The 23,960-nt window shown below is 45.3% G+C and overlaps 1 protein-coding gene across 8 annotated transcripts in view; it reads right to left on the bottom strand.

Moving 5' to 3' along the window:
- Skap1 (src kinase associated phosphoprotein 1) overlaps window positions 1–23,960 on the bottom strand; it is a 306,690-nt gene that overhangs the window by 54,945 nt on the left and 227,785 nt on the right. The window contains exon 1 of one of the 8 annotated variants that reach the window (XM_087570087.1): window positions 4,262–4,387. The gene's annotated coding sequence lies outside the window, so the exon portion shown is untranslated. 8 annotated transcript variants of the gene reach the window in all.

Below are 23,960 nucleotides of genomic sequence, written 5' to 3'. Positions count from 1 at the left end.
CAGACACTTACTATTCATATTTTAGTTCTTTGACCCGAATATTTTACTTCAAAATTTATAGACCAAACAATTCAAAACACATTGTCTACATTTGTACAATTTTCAAAGAATAAATAAAAATACTACTTCTTAAAAGGTTATGATGATACCATGCAAACTCCGGAAGGAGAGAGTCAACCGGCAGCCCTATCTGGCTCTCAGGCCTACGAACCACAATGAGGACCAGTGCGGCCTTATAAGTGCAACACTGGCACATTGCCCTGGCAGTAACCAGAGGTTTTCAACATCTGTTCAACTATGAACTCATTCCCAGTACTAGAGCTAACTACTCAGTACTGGTAAAGCCATGCTTATTGGAGGAGAATTTACAACTTCTAATTCACTAAACCAACACAACCCCTAATGACAGTCTCTAAGTATTTGTCCTTATGCCACAGATAAGTGGAGTCTTTACTCCTTAGTCAGGAAATGTTTCTTTGCAACAGGCAGAGATCACTACAGAAAAGCACAGTTGTTGAGGTTTGGTCTGTTGCTATGTAGTGTAATGCTAAATACACCTCCACCCCAGGCCTGGTTGCCTCCAGGGAGGAGATAATCTGCACAAACACAAAGTAAAGCCATGTGACCTTGCTCCTCCTCTTAAAACTCTTGGTGAAATAAAGATTCAGACAGTCTATTGCTGGGCAGAAGAGAGGTAAGTGGGGTTTCGGTTCCCAGGCTTGGAGTCTGAGAAGAGACCACAGGGAAATAGAGAAGTAGGTAGAAAGAAGATGCCTCGGGGTAGGTGAGTCCTGAAAACATGGCCATGAGGGCTGACCAACTGGAGTTAAGAGCGGCCCAGGCGGATCATGGTAAGATATGAGTCAGGGTTATGGATAGGGAAGTAGAGATAACAGTTTAGAGGATAGATGTCTGCCTGGCTCTAGCACATTAAAGGCTTATAAATATAAAAGTTGTGTGGTCTTTTATCTAGGAACGGAATGATTAAACGTGGGGTAGAAACCCCCGACTGAGATTAAATATCTGACACAACACACCACCAGTAAAAATTTAGAGCTGTGCAGCCCAGCCCCAGTGGCTACATCTACAAAACACTTCTGTGCCTGAAATTTAGGAGACATTGCAGAAGAAGGGGCGGAAATTTTTTAAGAGTCAGAGGAACAAACACAGAATCAGCAAAGAGGAGGCCATGCGCTGGTTCCAGCAGAAGTATGATGGCATCATCCTTCCTGGCAAATAAACTTTATCCAAAGGCCAATAAAGTTTTCTCAGAAATGCAAAAAAAAAAAAAAAAGAGTCAGAGGAACAAGGACTTCGAGGTGAGATTGTGTCTCCTAGTAATGTCAGATGCTGAACATGTAAAGTCTCGCCCAAATGTGAGCTGAAGAAGTGACACTGAAGCTAAACCAGACAGGGAAAGGTCCACGAGGCCTCTGCTTTATACAAAGAACTTTAGGGAACTGGGGGACGTCAGGAGTGTAAGGAGTAACCTTCCCTAGGGAAGAGAACATCGATTGGTTGTCCAGTGCCAACTGTCAGCTCTGAAAACATACACACAAATACATTATACGGACTGAACAGGTTACATTTAAGATTACATATGTATAGACATACGTGCATGTAATCACAGTTAGTGAAGAAAGAGGCCATGAATGTGAAAGAGAGCAGGGATGGGTATGTGGGAGGGTTTGGAGGCTGGAAAAGGAATGGAGAAATATCATAATTGTATTATAATCAAAGAAATGTTACTTCTCCAGACAGTGTTGGTGCACGCCTTTAATCTGAGCACTCTAGGGGCAGAGGCAGGTGGATCTCTGAGTTGGAGGCCAGTCTGGTCTACAGAGCGAGGTGTAGGACAGCCAGGGTTACACAGGGAAATGTTGTCTTAAAAGAAAAAACAAACCCTTGCTTAAAAAAACAAAACAATGGGTTGGGGATTTAGCTCAGTGGTAGAGTGCTTGCCTAGCAAGCGCAAGGCCCTGGGTTCGGTCCCCAGCTCTGAAAAAAAGAAAAGAAAAGAAAAAAAAAACCCAAAACAAAACCCACCAAACAAAGTTATTTTTTAAAAAGTTATGAAAAAAAGGCAATCCAGGCAAGCATGACTTTAATCTTAGCACTTAGGGGGCATTAGCAGGTGAATTCTGTGAGTTCAAGGTTATCATGTTCTACCTAGCAAGTTTGAGGCCAGCCAGGGTTACATAGTGTGATCTGTCTCAATAAAATAAAATAAAATAATCCCAAGCCCCAAACGCCAAACAACAACAACAACAGTCAGCCAACCAACCAATCAACCAAAACCCAACAACAAATAAAACACAAACACAAACACAAACAAACGACCCTGCCCCTCAACTCCCAGCACCTACTTTAGGCAGCTCCAAGTCCCTTGTAACTCCAGCTCCAAGGGTTGACGCCATTTTCAGCTTCTGTGGGTATTCACACCCATACACCTCCCCCGCCCCAACACACATGCACGTAATTAAAACAAATCTCCAAAAAATCCCAAAAAACAATCAAACCAAACACGCACTTCAAAATAAGGTACGACCATAAATGAATCAAGTGGGCACCCGTGTGTATCTTTGAACATAAGGGTGAATGAATTTTTCCTGCCAATCAGTCACTTTTATACCGCTCAGTAGCCAACATCGCTTCAGCAGTGGCCATGAAGCATCACTTTTCTCAGTGCCTTATTTGCTTCTTTGTTTAAACAAATAAAATAAAGTATTTTGAGCTAGAACTACAGGTCAGTGGAAACGTCCTTGCTTTGTCTAGAATGTGAGTCCCTGAGTTCAATTCCCAGTACACCTCAAACACTCAAACACACACACACACACACACACACACACACCCCACAACTAAGATTGTCATTTTACTTCTAAGCGGTTTCAGGCCTAGATTTTATAACATTGATCACAGAGCCCGATGCTGTGTGGTTGAAGGTATGCCCTGCTTTTACTTGGTTCCCAGCACTTGCATGGTGTCTCACAGACTGCAACTTTTGTCCCTCATCTAAATTTTGAAGACAGCAGGACCTTATGGGCTGGATGTACATACACGAATGCAAGCACTCATACACATAAAAATACAAATCTTGGTACTAGAGAGATGGTTCAGTGGTTAAGAGCACTGGCTCCTTTTCCAGAGGACCCGGGTTAAATTCCCACCCACATGGCAGATCCAGTTCTAAAGTGATCTGATAGCCTCATACAGATATACATGCAGGCAAAATACCAATGCATGTGAAATAAAAATAAACGAGTTAAAAAAAACCTTTAAAACACACACACACACACACACACACACACACACACACACACACATACACACACAGAGAGGCACGAGCGCACACCATGCACAAAAGCATAGATCAGAGAGGTCAGAGAGATGGCAAGTGCTGCTCTTTTGCCTCCCAGAACCCATGCTCAGTAGCCTTCAACTGCCTGTAACTTCAGATCCAGGGAGGATTTGATGCCTCTGGCCTTCACAGGTAACTGCACTCACGTGTACACATGCGCATCATACCCAAGTGCACATGTCATGAACACACGCCCCCTAAAAAAAAAAACAGTAAAGCAGGAGTCTTCGTTTGACTTTATGTGATTGCTTTTTGTTTGTTTTTATCCAATCATCTTCTTGCTAACTTCCCTGCACATAGAATCTTATCTTTTCTTTCCGCCTCCTCCCCAAGCCCCGCCCACTCCCCCTTAGTCCCTCCCTCTCTGCGCCTCTTTTGGTTTCTGAGACAGGATCTCACCATGTTGCCCTGGCTGGTCTGGAACTTGAAGTATGGCATACCAGGCTGGCCACGCCCAGCAGCTGTTTTCATTTGTGGGTTTTTTACGGTGAGTAAACTCTGTGTTTGGCATAAATTCTTTCAGATGGGGCTTGGGGTACATGTCTGAGATGAACCCCAACAAATGGGAGTTCATTTTTAAAGTTTTTCTGTTTTTACTCCCACCAGTCTGAAATTCTAGCTCCCCTGAAAACACCGAGAACCAGTGGTGATCCTTTTTTTTTTTTTTTTTAATTTTTTTTTATTAACTTGAGTATTTCTTATATACATTTCGAGTTTTATTCCCTTTCCCGGTTTCCGGGCAAACATCCCCCTCCCCCCTCTCCTTCCTTATGGGTGTTCCCCTCCCAACCCTCCCCCCATTGCCGCCCTCCCCCCACCAGTCTAGTTCACTGGGGGTTCAGTCTTAGCAGGACCCAGGGCTTCCCCTTCCACTGGTGCTCTTACTAGGATATTCATTGCTACCTATGGGGTCAGAGTCCAGAGTCAGTCCATGTATAGTCTTTAGGTAGTGGCTTAGTCCCTGGAGTGGTGATCCTTTTGCAGTTGGTAGTCATGTGAGCCTTCTATGGTGGGAGGTCACATGACCACGACCAGCAGGCGGGGTCACGTGATCACCATACAGGCGGGGACCACGTGATCGCTCTGCGTGTGTGGGTCATGTGATCGCCCTGCAGGTGGGGACCACATGGTCGCTCTGCCGGTGGGGGTCACGTGATCGCCCTGCAGGTGGGAGGTCGAGTGAGGTGAGGAACAAGTACAGGGAAAGCGGTCTGAAGAAGGTTCTTCTCTGAAACACCGTTCAAAAAATTGCTCCTGGAGGCCTCAAATTCAAATGAAAGGCACAGGGACCAAGAGAGATGGGATTCCCCAAGCTATCTCTCTCCACAAGTTTCTTCTTTTTAAAGGTCTTGCTAAATGTAGAGAGTTTCTTGCTAAAAGTCTGAATCATAAAAGGCATGTTAAGAGTCTTATTGGAATTCAAACCTTTTTTTAAATGCAAATCTAAATGCCATTTTTGTGGAACATTTATAATTATGAAAATGGAAAGACATCGCCTTGTGTGCGGGGAGAGTCTGTGCGTATGAATATTACATTAATGTACCCACACCAGCTCACTGATCCTGCCGGCAGGAGCATAAAAAATGCTTGAGTGAAACTTTTATTTAGATGCTAAGACTCCGGGCCCCAGCGGGGTGACAGAGACAGCCCCTGTGAGTTGCCATCACAGACAGAGCTTGAATTGAATTACCCAGGGGGGAGGAAGTAGTGACGAGCACGCTTCGCTTATTTAATTTCATTTACTTTCAGTACATTATCAGCATGAGGCTTTTCTCTCCCCACCAAGTGAAACCCAAGACCACCACCACCAGGAAAACAAAGGCTGGATGCACAGAGACGTCTAAACTCCTGAGTCTCTAGTTCTAGGCCTGCGGGGATGGTGCCCTCCCCACCTCCTCTTCCCCAGAGTCTGAACTCAGCTTGCTAAAATCTGGGCACTGAATTTCCCACTTGGTTCTTCCCCAACAAGATCCCGACGAGCAATCTGGCCTGGGGATGGTTTTTATACACTGTGCTTTTGTATGTAAACAGTTAGACGCATTATGTTGCTTTCTTACACATTGGAGGGGTTTTTTTTTTGTATTTGTGAAATATCTCACGTAAGTTTCCCTGATGCACCGTGGGGGGAAAATGGGATTTTAGAAGAAATTAAAAATGCTCATGAAAAAAAAAATAGATAACCAAGCACAATCAGTCTCTGACGGACTAGACAGGCACTGCTGTGCTGTGAGTTCCCTGTTAGTTGTTTTCCTTGAAGGGCTGGAGCACGTCAGCTCGCTGACCGTCGGCTGAATCTATGCAAGAAAGATGGGAGCCATTCTGTTGCTTTCACTGTCTCCTATTTTGGTGACCTTCAGGGTCTTGACTAAATCGTGGCAGTTGAAGAAGGCTTATGGGTAGGCACAGTATGGGAGGTGAGGCAGGAGACTTCTACAACTGAGTCCCCCCCCCCCCCCCCCCCCCCCCCCCCCCGTCCAACAAATGGCTCCGGACCTTATAGAGAGTATGTAGATGTTTTCCAGGATGCTGGGAAGATAGCGAGCAACCATAACTGTGCAAGCCAAAAACCATAGATAAAATTGTAAAAAGAGACACTTTCTTTGTCTGTTACTTGAATAGAAGTTACCACCATCACAAGGAAAAGAGACCTAGAAACTGTCTCAATTTACTAGGGACAAATGGTCCTCTCGTATCAACCTGCGCATGTATCACGTTCTATCAGCACAAAGCAGAATTGCATTAATGTCATAATCTCTCACCGCGACTACACTTAACCGAATCTCTTTGAGCAACCCACATAAGGGGAAAGATTCACTTAGCTAAAGGATGTTTGGCCATAAAGATAAGATCAACGGAGGAGTGTTTTACTCAGAAGTGATGGCTGCCCAACTCCCAGGACAAATGAAGATTAAAGAAATTCTCAGACATCCTTCTCTCTTCATCCCGATCCTTTAAACCCTCACATTCCACCCGGAAACCAACCCTGCCATAGACAAAAAAATGACAGGGCAGGACTCCGTCTCTCAGCGCTAAACGCGGCTCTTCAGTCAGCTCCTCGTGGCAACAACAATGAGGACCCTTTGGAGTGTGATACATTTCCATAAAGCAGTCAATAAAGCAGACATGGGAGCTTATGTGTGTCACGGCCTATTTAACCAGCTGTGTTCTAGCCCACTGAGAAAAGAGAATTGGAGAAGTCAGCTGGTAACACACAGCACAAGGCTAATGGCACAGGAGGCCACCTGATCCCCCTACGAAAACGGTGCAGCCCTTGTAGAACAAATCAGGTGCCTGCTAACTCCTACCACAGCTTTGGTCTCTCCTGCTAACTCGACCTGAGAAGACCAAGAGTTTTGAAAAAAAATGCATTTTTTTTACTCCCTGCTTAGTTTCCTCCCAACTTGTTATTGACGTCTCTTACCATTCTTCTTCCTTTTAATTCAAGTTCAGCTGCCTTGAGAAGAAGCCAAATCCACTCAACCCTAAAGCTACAGGGTGGTGGGTGGCGGAGTGGTTTTCAGGTAAGGGGGAATCTGGCAGGAGGAGGCTGGAGATCTGGTGTTTGAAGACTGGGAATGGTCAGGTTGCCTCTTCATTCCAAGTCACTAACTGAAGGCATCTGTCTGTCTGCTGAGCTGTGCAAAGCCACAATTTCCTTTAAAAATATTAAACTAAAATCTATGTGTGTATATGTGTGTGTGTGTGTGTGTGTGTGTGTGTGTGTGTAAATGTACACATACACACTCGAACACACACGTAGTGGCCAGCAGAGGGTACTAGACCCCTGGACATGGAGTTACAGGCAAGAGTGAGCTGCTGGGAACTACACACAGGTCCTCTGGATGAAGAGCCAATGCTTCATGGAGCCATCTCTCCAGCCCCCGTTGCCTTCTTTAGTAAGACCAGTTCTACTTGTCCTTAGTCTCTTGTGTTTCTGGGTTAACTTTCCCACTCATTCTCAAGTTTTGGGAACAAGCCGATGGTAGCCTGTCTGTGGTGTCTTCAGGGACTGTGCATCTTCTGATGCAGAGAGGTGGCTCTCAGGGGTACGCTCACGTAATGTTTTACCTTCTGTGCTCCCACAGCTAGGCACTTGGACTTGCACTCAGCCCATCACACTTTTCTGTCATTGTGCTCTGCTCATTAAGAGATTTAGATAAATACATGAAAGCTGAAAAAGTCTAAATCATTATCAATCGACTTAGGCTGTAAAGGGGTCAAAGACAGAGAAACCACTTTTTTTTTTTTTTGGTTCTTTTTTTCGGAGCTGGGGATCGAACCCAGGGCCGTGCGCTTCCGAGGCAAGCGCTCTACCACTGAGCTAAATCCCCAGCCCAGAGAAACCACTTGACGGACAGCTTTAAGCTGAATGAATGTGTTATGTGTTTGTGGAGAAAAAGCACAGTGCTGACGAAAGGCTGGGGGTGAACACAGGACAAATGTCTAAGGGTTTTCTTGCCGAGAAGAGATACCATGACCATGGCAACTCTAATAAAGGAAAAGATTTCACTGGGTCTGGCTTACAGTTCAGAGGTTTAGTCCATTATCATCATGGTGGGGAAGCATGGCGGCACAGAAGCGGACATGGAGCTGGAGAAGGAACTGAGGACTCTACATCTTATCTAAGTGTGACAGAGTGAAGACTGTCACACTAGTCCCAGCTTGAGCAAATAAGACCTCAAAGCCCTGCCTCCATAGTGACACACTTCCTCTAACAAGACCACACCTCCTAATAGTGCTACTCCTTATGGGCTAAGCATTCAAACACCTGAGTCTATGGGGGCCATTCCTATTCAAACCACTGTAACAGCCAATTAAGTTCATCTCCACTGCAGAAAAAGCCAAGCAAGGCATTGCATTTAGACACAGCAGTGAAATGAAAAATTTAGGATTTTTTTTTGAGACACAGTCTTGTGATAAAGGGAAAGCTGACCTAGTCCTTGTGATCCTCCTGCCTCAGCCTTCTGAATGCTGAGAATAGAGGTGTGTGTCACCATGAACCCTTAAGGTCCTGTATTTCTTATTTACTCATACTCTGATGATCCGTAAGGTCGTTTTGCTTTCTAGTTGTGTGTAATCCGATAAGTCGAGAGACATAGGGAAGAAAACATGTCTCAGATCCAGTAACAGGGCACACAAACCAAGCTTTGAGGGATATTATTAGAGGAAGCAACATGGAGTGCTCAAAAAAGCTGTATGTGGTCACGAAGGTCTGGAAGTTTTCTTGCTGGCTGTAAGAGCCATCTGCAGAAGGACATCTCATTACAGCAGAGGAACATGCTAGGGTCGTGGGCACAGTTTACTCTTGGAAAAGCTTTTAGTTTTAAAAAGATCATTGAGCCAAACATATACATTGAGTTCCGATCTGCAGAGCCTTCTACCAACAGTGAGAAGACCCGAGGTGCTCTGCAGAAGTGATGAATATTCACAGGGTGGAGAACTTTCTTAAGGAGAAACACAGAAGAGATCTGTAGTCTCTGGAGAGGTCCTTCTCTCACACCTTAGGACAGAGGCCTTCTACCTCTGGGTGTGGTAACCTCGATATACCAAGGCTGACAGGCAGTAGTCAGCTTCATCCAGCAGGTGCAAGTGGTTCATCTTTTTTTTTTAAGAAAGCTTTTTAAAAAGATTTATTTTATGTAAGTACACTGTCAAAGTTTTCAGACGCACGGGAAAAGGGCATCAATCAGATCTCATTACAGAGGGTTGTGAGCCACCATGTGGTTGCTGGGATTTGAACTCAGGACCTCTGGAAGAGCAGTCAGTGCTCTTAACCCCTGAGCCATCTCTCCAGCCCTCTCCAGCTCACAAGGAGTTCATCTTAAAGAATGGGTAACTTAATATAACTGCTGCTTGTCATTCACGGTATCCTGACGCACTCTGATTAGTTGAAAGGCATGGATTCTGAATCATTTTAGGATAAGAACAGATTTAGAGTTTCTCTAGGATGATGTGACTCATTTGCATTCTGATCTGCTTTCTAAGGAGAGTCAATTAAAGGGAGCCATGATTTATCTCAGTTATGCTGCAGTCTGTAGTCACTAAACAAATCTGTGCTTTCATAATTGATGCTGTCAAAGATCTCCAAAGCACTTTATTTCCTTGGGGAAAAAAATGGGTTCCCTCAGAACTGCAGTTGATCCATGGAAGAGAGTTGAATATGTGGATGTCAGTAGACATGCGTTATGGCCGCAGGATCTACACCATCTAGACCAAGAATGCTCTGGTGTCTGTAATGCAGTTTGTGTTATGGTTTGACTTTGAAATTGTCTTGTGGGTTCGTACACTTGACTTCCAGATGGTGGCGCTGTTGGGGGGAGATTGTGGAACCTTTAGAAAAGGGGGTCTGGATGGCCAATCTAGGTCTCCAGGGTGGGCCTTTGGGAGTGGTAGCCCAACTCTGTTTTTGGCTTGGTTTCCTGCTTCTTCCTCTACCTGGTTGAATACTCCCACTACCATGAACTCGGCCATGCCTTCCCTGCTACAATGTTCTTAAGTTTCTGAGACTGTGAGCCCAAGTAAGCTTTACTCCCTTAAATTCTTCTGTTTGGTATCCTAGCTGTAAGGAAGTAACTGTTAGTGATGGAATCGCATGACCTGAAGTCTCTCTAGTAGTCAAGCCCCAGTAAGTGGCAACAGTGTAAAGTAGGGGTCCTGCAATCCTCCAGATGCCTTGTCATTCTAAGAAGGAGGAAGAGGGGAGTTAGGAATGTCTGGTTGGCTTTTCACAAATCTTTTTTTTTTTTTTTTGGTTCTTTTTTTCGGAGCTGGGGACCGAACCCAGGGCCTTGCGCTTCCTAGGTAAGCGCTCTACCACTGAGCTAAATCCCCAGCCCCGGCTTTTCACAAATCTTGTAGTATATTTTCACCTCATCCTGAGGCTAGGCACCATCATGCACACATCACTGTAGAGCATCTCTCTCTCTCTCTCTCTCTCTCTCTCTCTCTCTCCATCCATCTATCCATCCATCATCTGCCTATCTATCCATTCATCATCTATCTATCTATCTATCTATCTATCCATCCATCATCTGTCCACCCAGCTATCTATCTATCCATCCATCCATCATCCATCTGTCTGTCTGCCTATCTATCCATTCATCATCTGTCTGTCTGTCTATCCATCCATCATCTGTCCACCCAGCTATCTATCTATCCATCCACCCATCATCCGTCCGTCCGTCTATCTATCTATCTATCTATCTATCTATCTATCTATCTATCTATCTATCTTTTTTTTTTTTTGGTTCTTTTTTTCGGAGCTGGGGACCGAACCCAGGGCCTTGCGCTTCCTAGGTAAGCGCTCTACCACTGAGCTAAATCCCCAGCCCCTCTATCTATCTTTTGAGACAGGTTTCTTTATGTAGCCTTGGCTGTCCTGAAAATCACTTTGTAGACCAGGCTGGCCTCGAATCCATGAAGCTCTGCCTGCCTCTGCCTCTTGATGCTGCGTCTAAAGGTGTGTACCACAACTGCACTTGAGAACACATCTTTAATAAGAGATGACAAAATTTCATTTCTAAACACATTTCTATACTCCACAACTGAACTGTGAGAACAGGGAGTATTGGTATACACCTCCTTGGTAGAGCATGTGCTTGACAGGCGTGATACCTTGGGTTCGAGTCCCAGCACAAAACCTGTAAAATCCTCCATAACAACATCATCAACCACACCACCACCACCACCACCACCACCACCACCACCACCACCACCACCACCACCAAACACAAACAGCCAACCAAACGCAAAGGCAAAACCCCACAAAGGCAGAAAAGGAAACATAAGGAAAAGTGTTTTACCCAGGTCTACTGTTACTTCCTCAGGCTGGCCCTGAACTTGAGATCCTCCTGCTCCTTCTGATCGAGTGCTGGGATCACAGGCACGCACTGCTTCTTCTGGCTCTGAACTCCCCACTTAACCAGCCCACTTCCTGTTTAACACATCATGGCCAGAAGTCACCTAAAACTTGGATCTAGTCTAGTCAAGTCACATTCCTTATCTCAAGCCTTCCAGGATTCTCCGTTGCCTACGAAATGCAAACAGCTCCGCTCACAAATTCCACACAGCACTCGGCTGTATACAGCCCACCCGCTTCATCTCTGAACCTTTCACTGCCCAGCACTTTGAGTCTGATGAATAACAATTTCCACCTTCAGGCGTGAGCCGAACCTTTGATTATACTGCTTTGGCTGTTTGGCATTTTCCTTCTCTGCTCCCATTTTCTAAAGATCCAACTCAAATGTAAGCCTGAACACCTTCCTCCGTTTTCTCCATGCAGGGTCATGCGTCTATTCCGGCTCTAATATCATTTTCTGTAGTGAGGTTTTATATGACAGTCTAGGCTTCCAGGGACTACGAACTTCACTGGGACATTCTCTGTGATTACATTTTTTTGCTTAGTTTTATGTGAGACCTGAGTTACACACGGAGTCTGTCATAGGTCTTGAACAGGATACAGAAAAGGTATGTGCTATTCCTGGGAGGAAGAATATAGCTGTAGGCCAAGACAGCAGGCACCAGAGAGGAGGGCGAACACAGATCTCTCATTCAAGGGAAGAGAGCTGACACTGTGCTGGGAAGGATGTGGATGAAGGGTTAGCACCTAGAGGAAAATGGGGCGGTGTAACCAAGAGTCCAGTGCTAAGGGAGGACTTGCTGGTGTTTTTGCGACAACTCTCTAGGTACGGAAGGGAAGGCTGTTGGAGGAGGAACTTGACCATGTACGTATTCCAGACTCATTGTAAGGTGTACTCTAGTTAGCTGTAAGACTAAGAAGGACCCTTCTCTAGAGCACACGCAGGAAACAGTGTTATTTAATTTCTTGAAGCCTGAAGAAAAGCTGCCAGCGGGAAATGTGGTCCCTTTGATAGAGGGCAGTGTAAGTCATTATTCACACACCTGTTTCTCTCCATATCCCCAGGGGTCTGGCATACACACAGTAGGATACATTTCTGCTAAAGTGAACTGAAACCCCTTCTTGTCCAAAGGGACTCTTGGTTCTAAGAAGACAATATGGGGTGAATATTTGGTATAAATCATTTTCAAGCTACAAGTAGTAATTTTTGTTCTGCTGTATATTTACTACTTTAATTTAGGGTTGATAATGTGAAACAGGAAAGTTAAAAAAAAAGGAAAAGAAAGGACACTTCTAAAGGGACAGAGAAGAAGTAGGGACAGAAGTCACAAAGAGCAGTGTATGGAGAATGATGGAAAGGCAGAGGGAATCTGGGGAAAAATATACAGACATTCAAAGGGCTTCAGGAGGAGAAAAGTGATGTTGTGTTTTGAGGCAGGGTTTCTCTGTGCAGCCCTGGCTGTCCTGAAACTTACTCTGTAGACCAGGCTGGCCTCGAACTCAGAGATCTGCCTGCCTCTGCCTCCCAAGTGCTGGGATCAAAGCATGTGCTACCACTGCCTGGTGTAGGTATATTTCTTTTATAAAAAGATTTTAAGGTGTGTGTGTGTGTGTGTGTGTGTGTGTGTGGTGTGTGTTTGTGTGTGTATGGTGTGTGTGTTTGTGTGTGTGTGTGTGTGTGTGTCTGTCTGTCTGGTTGTGGTTATGTGTGTGCGAGTACAGGTGTCCATGCAGGGCAGAGGCACCTGAGCTCTGAAGTTACAGGAGTCCATGAACACCTGACATGGGTGCTGGGAATCAAATTTGTGGGTCCCCCAAATGCAGTACCCACTCGACTACTGCGCCTTCTCTCCAGTCCCAGGAAGTCTATTTATGAGTTCTCTTTCAGGGCCCGACTAGGGTAGCAGAACTCTTCTCAGACATGGCCTGTCTTCAGGAAAGTACCACGGGATAGTATTCAGAGGAAACTAAAACTCAGTGAGGACAAATCCAAGGGTGGATAAGTTGACAGGTGAATGGATGATCAGTCTTGAGAAAATTGGTGTAATAGCTACTTCAGGGCTGGATGTTTCGAGTGGCCAAGGACCTGGCCTTTCATGATGTACCCTAATCTTGTTCTTTTACTTGTGCCCTGCGAAGCAGCTTTCCCTTTTCCTTTTCTTTGAACTCCCTCAGGTACATCCTGTGCACAAGCATTCTAGGTGAATGCCAGCACTCACAGTGTTGATGGTCGTCATCACGACACTGCTGGAGTATCTCTCCCTTTCAAAATAAAACCCTTCTAGCAAACAGGGTTTTGAATTCCGGGCCTTCCTGCTTCCCTGTAACTTTTTACAAAGGCAGACCTCAGCTAAGGCTGGAGGACCGTTCAATAGGTCCAGGGTGTGACAATTTACTAAATAAAGTGGCCAATCTAAAAAAATAAATAAATAAAACCTTTCGAGAAGGAGTCGAAGGACAATGATTTTTGCCTTCTCCACGTCTCTCCAGTGAAAGACACTCGGATATCTTCAGATCCTGGCATTGAGAAAACTTTTTAAAGCAAACAAAGCAGAAAATAAAGAAGAGTCAGGAACTAATTATCATGATTCTCTAGGGGGTATTTCAGGGTGGATGATCTAACGAGAGCTCTCACACCCCATCAGGAAAGGCTCCATGGGGAAGCAATGTTGTTTGCAATGGGTTTTGACCTGGTGTGTATCATCTCCCGGACCAAGGCTGCTCCTCAGCCAGACCTCACGGGCAGCCATCTTGAGGTTTTTTGGTGCAGTGGTACAGGTTCAGGGTCAGCTCTGAAGGTGAACCTTTAGGGAAAAAAGCATCTCCCTGTTTATTAAACTTACAAATGGGAGACGTGAAACCTTTCTCGATTCCTCTGGCAAAGCTCACGGGAGTCCAAAGTTGAGCTCAGCCAGGAAAAAGAATCAGGAAGAAAGGATCAGTGTGATGTTTCTAGACCCCAAAGTTCCCAACTGAATCGCCCAATCTGTAATGGCAGAATAAAAAATGTGAAATCTCAAAGCCTGTTTGCTTAGCTCACTAGCTAAGGGCTTGAAATCAGCAAATTGGGCAGTGGGACCCAAAGGGGGAAAGCTCCAAACTTTAGGAACAAATACAGTTGGAAAGTTTTCACAGAGATGTGTCCTTTCCTTAGGATGGAAACCAGTGTTTCTCAACCTTCTTAATGTTGCGACTCTTTGATACATTTCCTCTCGTGGTGGTGACTCCCCAACCCTAAAATTACTTTTATTGCTACTTCATAACTGTAATTTGGCTACTGTTATAAATTGCAATGTAAATATTTGCATTCGCTGCTGATCTTTTGGGAGCTAAGATCCACGGGTTGAGAACCTATGATCCAAACAAAGTTCTGCCTTGTTCTGTTATGCAGCTAAGTCTGTCTGTCTGTCAGTCGTTCGTTCGTCTGTCTTTATTGCTTGTTTAGTAAGCAGTGAATCAAGATGAGGTGAAGCATCTTTTTGTCAGGCCGCGTGGGAGAGTGAACTAGCCTCCTCTCCCCACTGAACATTATGGACGTTACAGCAGGCACTCGACCTGCCCTGTTCTCTGGGACAGCATGATTTACAATGTGAAAAGGGAAACCTAAATCACTAAGCAATGAAAACATTAAAGTTAGTGCATGACATGTGAGGAATTTATTACCATTAACTCCAATAAACAGTTATAAAACACTTGTCCTTTCCTGTCTGTGAGCAGGGACACAGACCCTGAACTTCATTAAGCTCAACTTTCTTTCCTTCTTCACTAGACCAGTCATGTGTGTTTGAGGCAACCACCATTTATTGTTAAGTGGACTGGTTCATTTTCCAGGACCATGGGAAGCTGAAGGCACATCCATTTTACTGCACGGCACTTGGTATAGACGAATGGAAGAACGAAGTTTAAAAGACATGCAGCTTGGTCTCGCTATATAAGTTTATTTAAAAACGCGTTAAAATGTATGTCTGACAAAGGCAGAGTGGCTCTTCCCAGCAGCCCGTCTCACAGGCAGGTCTGTAAGTAATAATGCCCGGCGAGGTGGGCAGCATATTAGATGCCAGCTCGTGTCAGGGGCATTTAGCTGAATAATTTTTCCCCTGCTATTGTTTGGTAGAGCACCTTAGAAATCTGAGATGGAAATCCATTTCCTTCCAACATTTTCTCTGTCACAGGGGCATACAGGTTTATTACCTGTATGGTTGTTCGGGAACAAAAGAGGCAGCACATATTGGATGGCCAAGGTAGATTGGTTCAGGAGTCATTTGTTTTGGCATGAAAAAAAAACAAAAAAACTAAAGTGTCTTTCTGGAAAAGCCGGCTGTAATTGTGGAACTGCCTGGGTGTTACAAAGTTACAAAGCTGGCAGGAAAGACAGCACAGAATTCAGAGTTCCCTGTTCAGATAGTTACAATAGTCCTGGGATGATGATAGCCGTCCTTGACAGGTGGGTAACAATGTGGAGTTTGTGAGGTACCCCGGTCTTTGGCACCTTCTTGTTTCTGATGGGGACAGAGAGGCTTCCCTAACCCAGCTTCCAGCAGTTGAAACCCAAACACCATACATACAGTGGGAAAGAAAAACTCAAACATAAATCCATGTTTTTAAAAGCTCCAAAATACTTTTTTGCTGTGCTTTGTCACACAAACACTTGACTTAATGTGGAACGGTGTAGCCGTAGCTATAGCCTGAGGTTCACATGAAGAGCTGGGGGGTGGTGTGCTCACCTGTAATCTCAGCACTTGGAAGGCTGAGGCAGGAGAATTGCAAGTTTGAGGCCAGTCTGAACTACAGTGGTGAGACTTTGCCTTAGAAAAGTCAAGATGAAGAATGGTTCCAGTCTAGATTTCTCGATCTAAATTTCATGATTTTAAATTTATGAAAAATTATGGATGTGTCTATGTGGCTTTGTGTATGTGAAGGCAGTACCCACAGAGGCCAAAAGAGGGCACTGGATCCCCTGGAGCTGGGGTTACAGGGGTTGTGAGCCACACTGCACCTGGGTCTTGAGAACTGAACTAGTTCATGTTCTTAACTACTGAGCCATCTCTCCAGTCCCAAATGTCATTAAACAACACCACCACCGCCACCACCACCACCACCACAAAATCCTACCCTAACCTCTGCTTCTTGCTGTTGCCTATAGCTACCAATATGATACTGGTAAGTGACTCATCGAGCCCAGGAGTTAACCAGGGATTCAGCTTCTGAGACGGGACCAGAGATGTGGCAAAGATTCAGACTACCCCCTGCAGTAAGACTCAAACTGCCGAATTTCTCGTGGGCCAAGTGTGTAGCGCTCATGAAAGGAGAGGCCAGTGAGCCTCTGGCATAGGCTCTGCGGCCAATCCCAGTGACCACAGCATGGTTTCTGTGTGACAAACTGCTAAACTACAGCATGATTTAAGGAGCCGGAGACACCTCCAAGGGAAATCTTTCCGGATGTCATCTCACTCACTCTCGATTTTCCATAAGAGCACCCGGGAAGAACTCTGGTGCAGAGCCATCCTAGGTCCCCCAGCTAGCACAGGGCAAACAACCCAGACGCCCATTTTACAGATGGAGAAACTAATGCTCAGGTATCTAGGCGAGCCAGCTTGACTCATCCAAGGTAAGGCAGGCACTGATGTTGAAGGGAGAAGCAAAGTCAAGCTTTCTGACTCCAGTACACCAGCCATCCATCCCCCTAGTCTCCTAAAGATCCTTTTCTGATTCCAACACAGAAAGTTTGCTTCCTGAAAATCTCAGACCTTACGACATACAGTCCAGTGGAGAGTGAGAAGCCAAACTAAGTGTGGGCAAGTTCAGTAAACAACCTGTGCTCCAAACACTGAGGCTCCTGGCTTCCCTTTGCCTTGAGACTTCAAGATCCTTGGTAATCATGCAAATTATGCAAAATGGCAGCACTAGAAATTTAGTTGATTCTTTTGTGGGTGGGTGGGTGGGTGGGTGGGGGACCCAGCTCTAAGCAAAGGTGGCTGGGTGCCCCTGTTGTTCAAAGCTTTAGACTACAGGTGAAGGTCTATTAAACACGGGTTCCTGGGGTTGGGGATTTAGCTCAGTGGTAGAGCGCTTGCCTAGGAAGCGCAAGGCCCTGGGTTTGGTCCCCAGCTCCAGGAAAAAAAAGAACTAAAAAAAAAAAAAGTCATAAACACGGGTTCCTTCTCCCATGGGACAGGCGACTCAGTCTGAAATAGGAGCGGCTGTGTAAGATCACCAGACATACATAGAGATGTTTCTAGTGCAAAAGGAAAGACTAAAATGTGCAACAAAACAAAAGAAAAAAAGAGGAAATGGTTAATTTAGGGTACAGAAAAGAGAATTTAAAAAGCAAACAAATAAGTCATCATTTCCAGAGGGAGGAAGAGAGACTCTAACCATTAAGAAGGATGCTTAATATGGAGCAATTAGAGACCAAGGAGAGACAGTTGGAAATTATGTTAATGGTGGCTAGAGTCAAAAACAAATACGTCAGTCAGTTGGAAGGCGAAGCTGAAGAAGTCTCATATTGGGCAAAGGAAAGGAAAACAGAACTGATTAAGTAAAACAGAAAACAGAGGGGAAGAAATACCAAAGAAACAGTAAGGCCTCTGAAAATGAAAGACAAAGATTTTTCAGTGAAAGAGACGTCCGTGAGTGAAGTTTCAGATCATAGCAGATAGGAGAGCGTGACACGAGCTCCTGAACCAGAGAGACAAACAGGCTACACACAAGAACCATTAACAAGAACAGCATGCCCAACACCACTGGAGGCTAGAGGCCAATGAAGACACTTTCCAAACTCTAGGAGAAAATTCCCATCAAGTATAAATGTGGAACCCAGAGGTTTCATACACACAGTCTCCAGACACTAAGGGAGCACACTGTGGAAGGAAGTTAGGCTGGATCCAGCCTCTAGGACTGAGGTAAGAGATCAAAGGAGGTGACCGAGTGATAGCAGGCAGCCTCCAGTGGGCAGGGCAGGGCTGTCTAAGGGACATAACTCCGAGAACAAAATGGAAACGAGAGATCATCTGATGTGTCTGACTGTAAAGAAAACGGGAAGGGGTTGGGGATTTAGCTCAGTGGTAGAGCGCTTGCCTAGGAAGCGCAAGGCCCTGGGTTCGGTCCCCAGCTCCGAGAAAAAGAAAAGAAAAAAAAAGAAAGAAAACGGGAGGCAGGAGAATATTATGCTTCCATTACAAAGACTGGTGAGAATTATGGATAGAAACTTTGAAAAGTAGCCAAAGGAAAAGACCAAAGCACTTGTCAACGCCAGAAAAACCAGAAACAAACAAACAAGCAAATTAAAAAAAAATTTTTCTTTTTGAGACAAGGTCTCTCTGTGTAGCCCTGGCTGTACTGGAACTCGCTCTGTAGACCAGGCTGGCCTCCAACTTCAGAAGTCTTGAAACCAAACCAAGCCAATCAACTAACTGAAAGCCAATTCCGGTATCGTCATTCTGGGAAGACGAAGGGAAAAGAGAGGTTATGTGGGGGTGGGAGTGCTACATTCTCCTTTGCCATGTTTCAAAACTGTAGATAGCATCGGAATTTTTAAGAAAACAGCTGCATAATATCATCTAGAAATACAGAAGCTATGTAGCAGTATAGATGAAAAAAATGGAGGGAAGAATAGAAAGTCATTCCTTCAGAGGGGGAGGGGGCTCCAGGGCCGGGAGGGGGCTGCTTATGGTGTTATTTATTTATTAAAAAAAAAAACCAAAAACATATATGGGGCAGGGCTGGAGAGATAGTTTAGCAGCTAAGAGAACTTGCTGTTCTCATGGAGGACCCAGGTTCGGTTCTCACCTGGCAGCTCTCAACCACCCGTCAGTCCCGTTCTAGGGCATGCGATGTCTTCTTCTGGCCTCTGCAGGCACTGCACATGCGTGGTGCACAGACACACACGCAGGTGAAAGGAAATGCACTTCCTACTGGGCCAGAAAGACGGCTAAGGAGGGTAAAGGTGTTTTTTTTCCTCATTTGATGGCCTGAGATTGAGTCCCCGGGACCCACACACATGGTGAGGGGAGAGAAATGATTCCTGCAAACTGTCCTCTGAGTCCCATACATGCCTTTTAGCGTGAGCCCACACACATACACATACACACAAATTAAAGAAAACAATGCACGCAAGGAAAAACCCAACCCTAAAGGACGTCCTTACATCATTTACACAATGCAAAAATAACCCAAAGATTAAAAATTTTACAGCTATTTTTTTTATAGCAAAGCCATGCCATCTACATATTTATATAACGATGTCCGTTCTGAGTGGCTGGTTACAGAAGATTCCTAAGCTTAGTAAGTGGGGAAGGAGTCCATGAAAGGAAGACATCCAGGGCAGCACAAGGAAAGGACAATTTAATTGAAAGCACGCACACGAAGATCTGCCTGAGAGAGGCACCGTTTAAAGAACCCTTTAATAAGCTGCAGGCTGCATGCAATTTTAAGACTTGTTTGCTCTTCTAACACTGTACTTGGTTTCATAGGTCTAATTTGCTTAAGTCTTTCCTACATGGCAAGAGGACTGTGAAAACAGGAGGCCTCTCTCCATGGGAGGGCTGCTGTATTTCACAAGTAATAAAAAAGGAGTCCTTTGAGGTCAGAAGCCCAGGGGTGTAAGTGTGAGTTCTAATGTTCAGAATGTTATTGTATTGCTGGGCATAACAGGAATCAGGAAAAGCACCTGTGGATCAGATCAAATCAAGGAAAATTTATTTGGAACCTACCACGTGGGAGGGGTTGTGCCAGAGAGAACGTCTCAGATGTTCCGGAAAAATAATTCCAGATCGGGGCAAAGACAGCAAGCACACACATGATCTGAATTGACAGAGGTACGAGGCCATAAAACAAGACACCTGTTGTCCTGCATTTCCCCTAAGGGCTTTTGCCTTTTAAAAAGATAATCAGCCACAGATAACCATTATTTTTGACATATATTATGCTTTAGATTAGGGGTGGAAATCGGGCTTTAAGAACAGGAAACGGGGGAAACCAAAACTAAGGGTATGTAATTTTTCAAGTAGAAACAGCGACAGCACTGAGATATACGGGCGCCAGAGCCACTCGAGGTGGAGGAGGAGGCCGTGGGCTCTTACTTCTGATGGTGTCACATCTGTGACCTCCACCATTTGAGAAGCTTTGATTCCACCTTGCCCAGGGGACCTGTGAGCATTCGGGAAGGGATGAAGGATGTCTATGCCAGACTTCACCTTTACACTGTCTGACAGCCGCAGGTATAAATCAGCTTCCCCCTGGAAGACCTGAGCGTCAGAAGCTCGTGTGAAATGCTGGAAATATTAAATGATGTCCCCGAGGGCTGGGCTGCTAACTCTTGTTTTCTCCTGGACTGGGAGAGCCGCTCACAGGCCCACAGGGACCCCGATTTGTATATAAAATGAGGTAAGAGGCTCGCTCCAACAGTGTCTTTGGAAAGAAAATAAACAGTTATCGGAGACTGCACTTTGTGTTCACTGCTTCTGCTTCTCTTCTCTCTGCCTGATCCGAGGGAGCAGTTCACACCCCGAAAGGTCCGAGACAGCATTCATCACGGAACCTTATGAGTGGCCCTATCAATCTGTGATGGTTATAAAAAAAATGCTTCTGGACATACCAGTGTGCCGGTGTGTGTTTGACACAGGCAAGAACAAAAGATAGTTCTTTGATTCTATTCGACAAGGGAAGTTGAAGAACCGAGGGGCTAAGGGTCAGAATTGAGGGGCGGGTGTCTGGATGCCAGGGTTCCACATCAGATTATCTCCTAGTCTTAGAATTTGCCTTGTCATCCCTTGGATTCTTTCTGCAAGACTGAAAAACAAGACAAGATAATGGACCCTTAATTGTTCTGATACGTTTAATCCCTTCCTTTACCTTGGTACTGAGGACAGTCACCAATAATAAGAAAAGTGTCATTTTTCTGCATGCGTGCCTACGTGTTGTATGTTGTGTGTGTGTGTGTGTGTGTGTGTGTGTGTGTGTGTGTGTGTGTGTGCATGCACATGCTTATGGAGGGCAGGGGCTGGCACTGGGTGTCGTCTTAGGGTGACTATTGCTATAACAAAGTTGTATGTGTGGGTTAAGGGCTTGTCTGTCTTATGTTCCCACATCCATAGTCTGTCACTGAAGGAAGTCAGCACAGAAACACAAGCAGGGCAGGAACCTGGAGGCAGGAGCTGATGCAGAGGCCATGGAGGGGTGCTGCTTACTGGTTTGCTCCCTACGACTTGCTCAGCCTGCTTTCTTATAGAGCCCAGGACCACAAATCCAGGGATGATACGATCCACCATGGGCTAGGCCATCAATCACAAATTAAGAAAATGCCCTGTGGGCTTGCCTACAGCCCTCTAATAGGGTGTGTTGTGTTTTCTCAACTGCAGCTTCCTCCTCTCTGAAGACTTTAGCTCAGTGGTGCTCAACCTTCCTAAGGCCGAGACCCTTTAATACAGCTCCTCATGTTGTGGTGACCCCCAACCATAGAATTATTTTGTTGCTACTTCGTAGCTGTAATTTTGCTACATAAATCCCAATGTAAATATCTGATGTGCAGGATATCTGATATGTGAAGGATGCTATGGGGGTTACAACCCACAGGTTGTAAACCGCTTAGCTTATGCCAAGTTGACATAAAACGGGCTAGCACAGTATCTTTCTTTACTGACCCACCTTTTCTTTTCTTTTCTTTTTTGTTTTGAGAGGGGTCTCTCACTGAACTTGAAGCATATAGATTGGGCTAGGTTGATTAGCCAGTAAAACCTAGGAATCCTTCTGTTACCCCTTTTTGCACCCCCGTCCTCCCCTTCATTGGGGGTTACATGCATAGTCACCACTGTCTGGCTTTTACACGGGTATGGGTGTGGGGGATCCAAACTCAGTTCTTTTTGTTTGCATAAAAGGCACCTGATTGACTGAGTCATCTCCCCAGTCTCCATTTTCCTCTCTGTTTTGAGTCTCACTAGGTATCCCAGGCTAGCCTGGAATTCACCACCCTCCTGAGTTGAACTCCCAAGTGTTGGGGTTATAGGTGTATCCCATCACAGCTAGCAACATCCTCCTGATGGAGAACTTAATTCACCTTCTCGAGGCTTCTAGTCGGTGAATGGACAGGGAAGACAAGGCATGTCCATTCTCAATTAATCTCCCCAGATCTCCCAACCTTCTCCTCTCCCCTTGCTATCAGATCTGAAATAATTCTGCACTAATACAATCTGTTTTAGAAATCGCTCCATATGTCTGAGTAGAGCACTGGCATTTGTAGGGAGCTTTTAAACTTCTGATTTGAGTTACACATAAAACATGAAAATCTTTATTTTTATGTGAGTGTTTTGCCTGCATGCTTATCTGTACACCATGTACACACCTGGCTCCTGCAGAGTATGGAAGAGGATGTTAGAGACTCGAGAACTGGAGTTACATTAGGTTTTGTGAGCCCCCATGTGGGTGCTGGGATTTGAACTCAGGACCTCTGGAAGAGCAGCTGGTGCTCTTTAAGTTCTGAGCCATGTCTGAGGCCCTTACCTTGAGGTGTCTTTGTTTTGCTTTTTATAACATTGAGGCAGGTAGAATGCAAGCAAAAAGAAACGGCTTACACACTTGAGAAGAAAAGCCAGTGAAATATTAAGGATTACATAAGATGTGGTGGAGGCTTAATCACCCCAAGTCTGTAAAAGATGGCCAGATGTGCGAAAATATCGATCGGCCTGGCTGCGCGTGCTGTAACAGGGGATTGATTGCTCGCTGACCCTTTGCTCTGGCTTCCAAGATCGCACTCCAGGTATGACGCATACTCAATGGTGTGGTACACCTTTCTACACCCGCCCGCCCTCCACTCACCGTGACCAAACCAGGGGTGGATGGTAAAATGGCAGGCCTGAGGCTGACTCCCTGCTAGAGAGGAAGAGAAGAGGAGGAGATAGATGGTCTTTGTTCCCCCACCTCCCCCACCGCCATGAAGCCTGCAAAATCTTCTTGAACAGGCCCAGGTGGTTTTGTTGTTTTGCAAGTAGAATTGGGGTGCTTAAATGGGATGTGTCTGAAGGAACTGGTAAAGGGTCCCTCTTCCAAAATATATTCTCAGCTGACTTCCTTAATTCCTGAATTTCCACCATTAGGAGCCCATTCCCTCAGATGAAGCCACGTTCCCTGTTGGCCACAGATGCTCTGGGAGAGATGGCTATTAAGAGAAGCATTCTCATCCACATCGTTTTAACGAATCACCACATCCCAGATCACAGGCAAAGGGAGGCATCTCTCTGAGGGACAGGGCATAGACACTTGGAATCATGCAGTCGATCCCCGAGCAGAGATAGATGGCGGAGAAGTAGGTCCCAGTGACTCATCCTTGAGGCGTCTGACGGTGTTAGTTCTGAAACAACCAGTTAACACCAGTCACTGCCAGTTAACACCTTAGGACAGTGGTTCTTCACTGTGGCTACACATCAGAATTTCCTGCCGAGATTTTTTTAAGCACACGGAGCAGCTAGTGTGGAGGCAGCAGCACTCATGTTCGTTTGAAGTTCTGTACTTGGCTCTGAGGCTCACCTCGGGCTGAGAGCTGCAGCCCGAGAGGGAGTTTGTTTGTTAGGTCCTTGTCAACCTGATGACTAGCTGGTGGACCTTAGTGGAAGGAACCAGGTGAAAGGGCTTGGAAACGTGTGTACCAGGCGATGCAGTGAGTGACATGTGAGGACCACGAAGAAAGTAATAACCAAGGATGACCTGGGAAAGGACAGAGGCGACTTGTGCAAACTGCCCAGGACTAACATT

Source organism: Rattus norvegicus, chromosome 10 (genome assembly GCF_021556685.1).
Source record: "Rattus norvegicus strain SHRSP/BbbUtx chromosome 10, alternate assembly SHRSP_T2T, whole genome shotgun sequence".
Lineage (NCBI taxonomy): Eukaryota > Metazoa > Chordata > Mammalia > Rodentia > Muridae > Rattus > Rattus norvegicus.
Note: the sequence above shows the minus strand (reverse complement) of the source record. Positions and strands in the feature narration are given on the sequence as shown.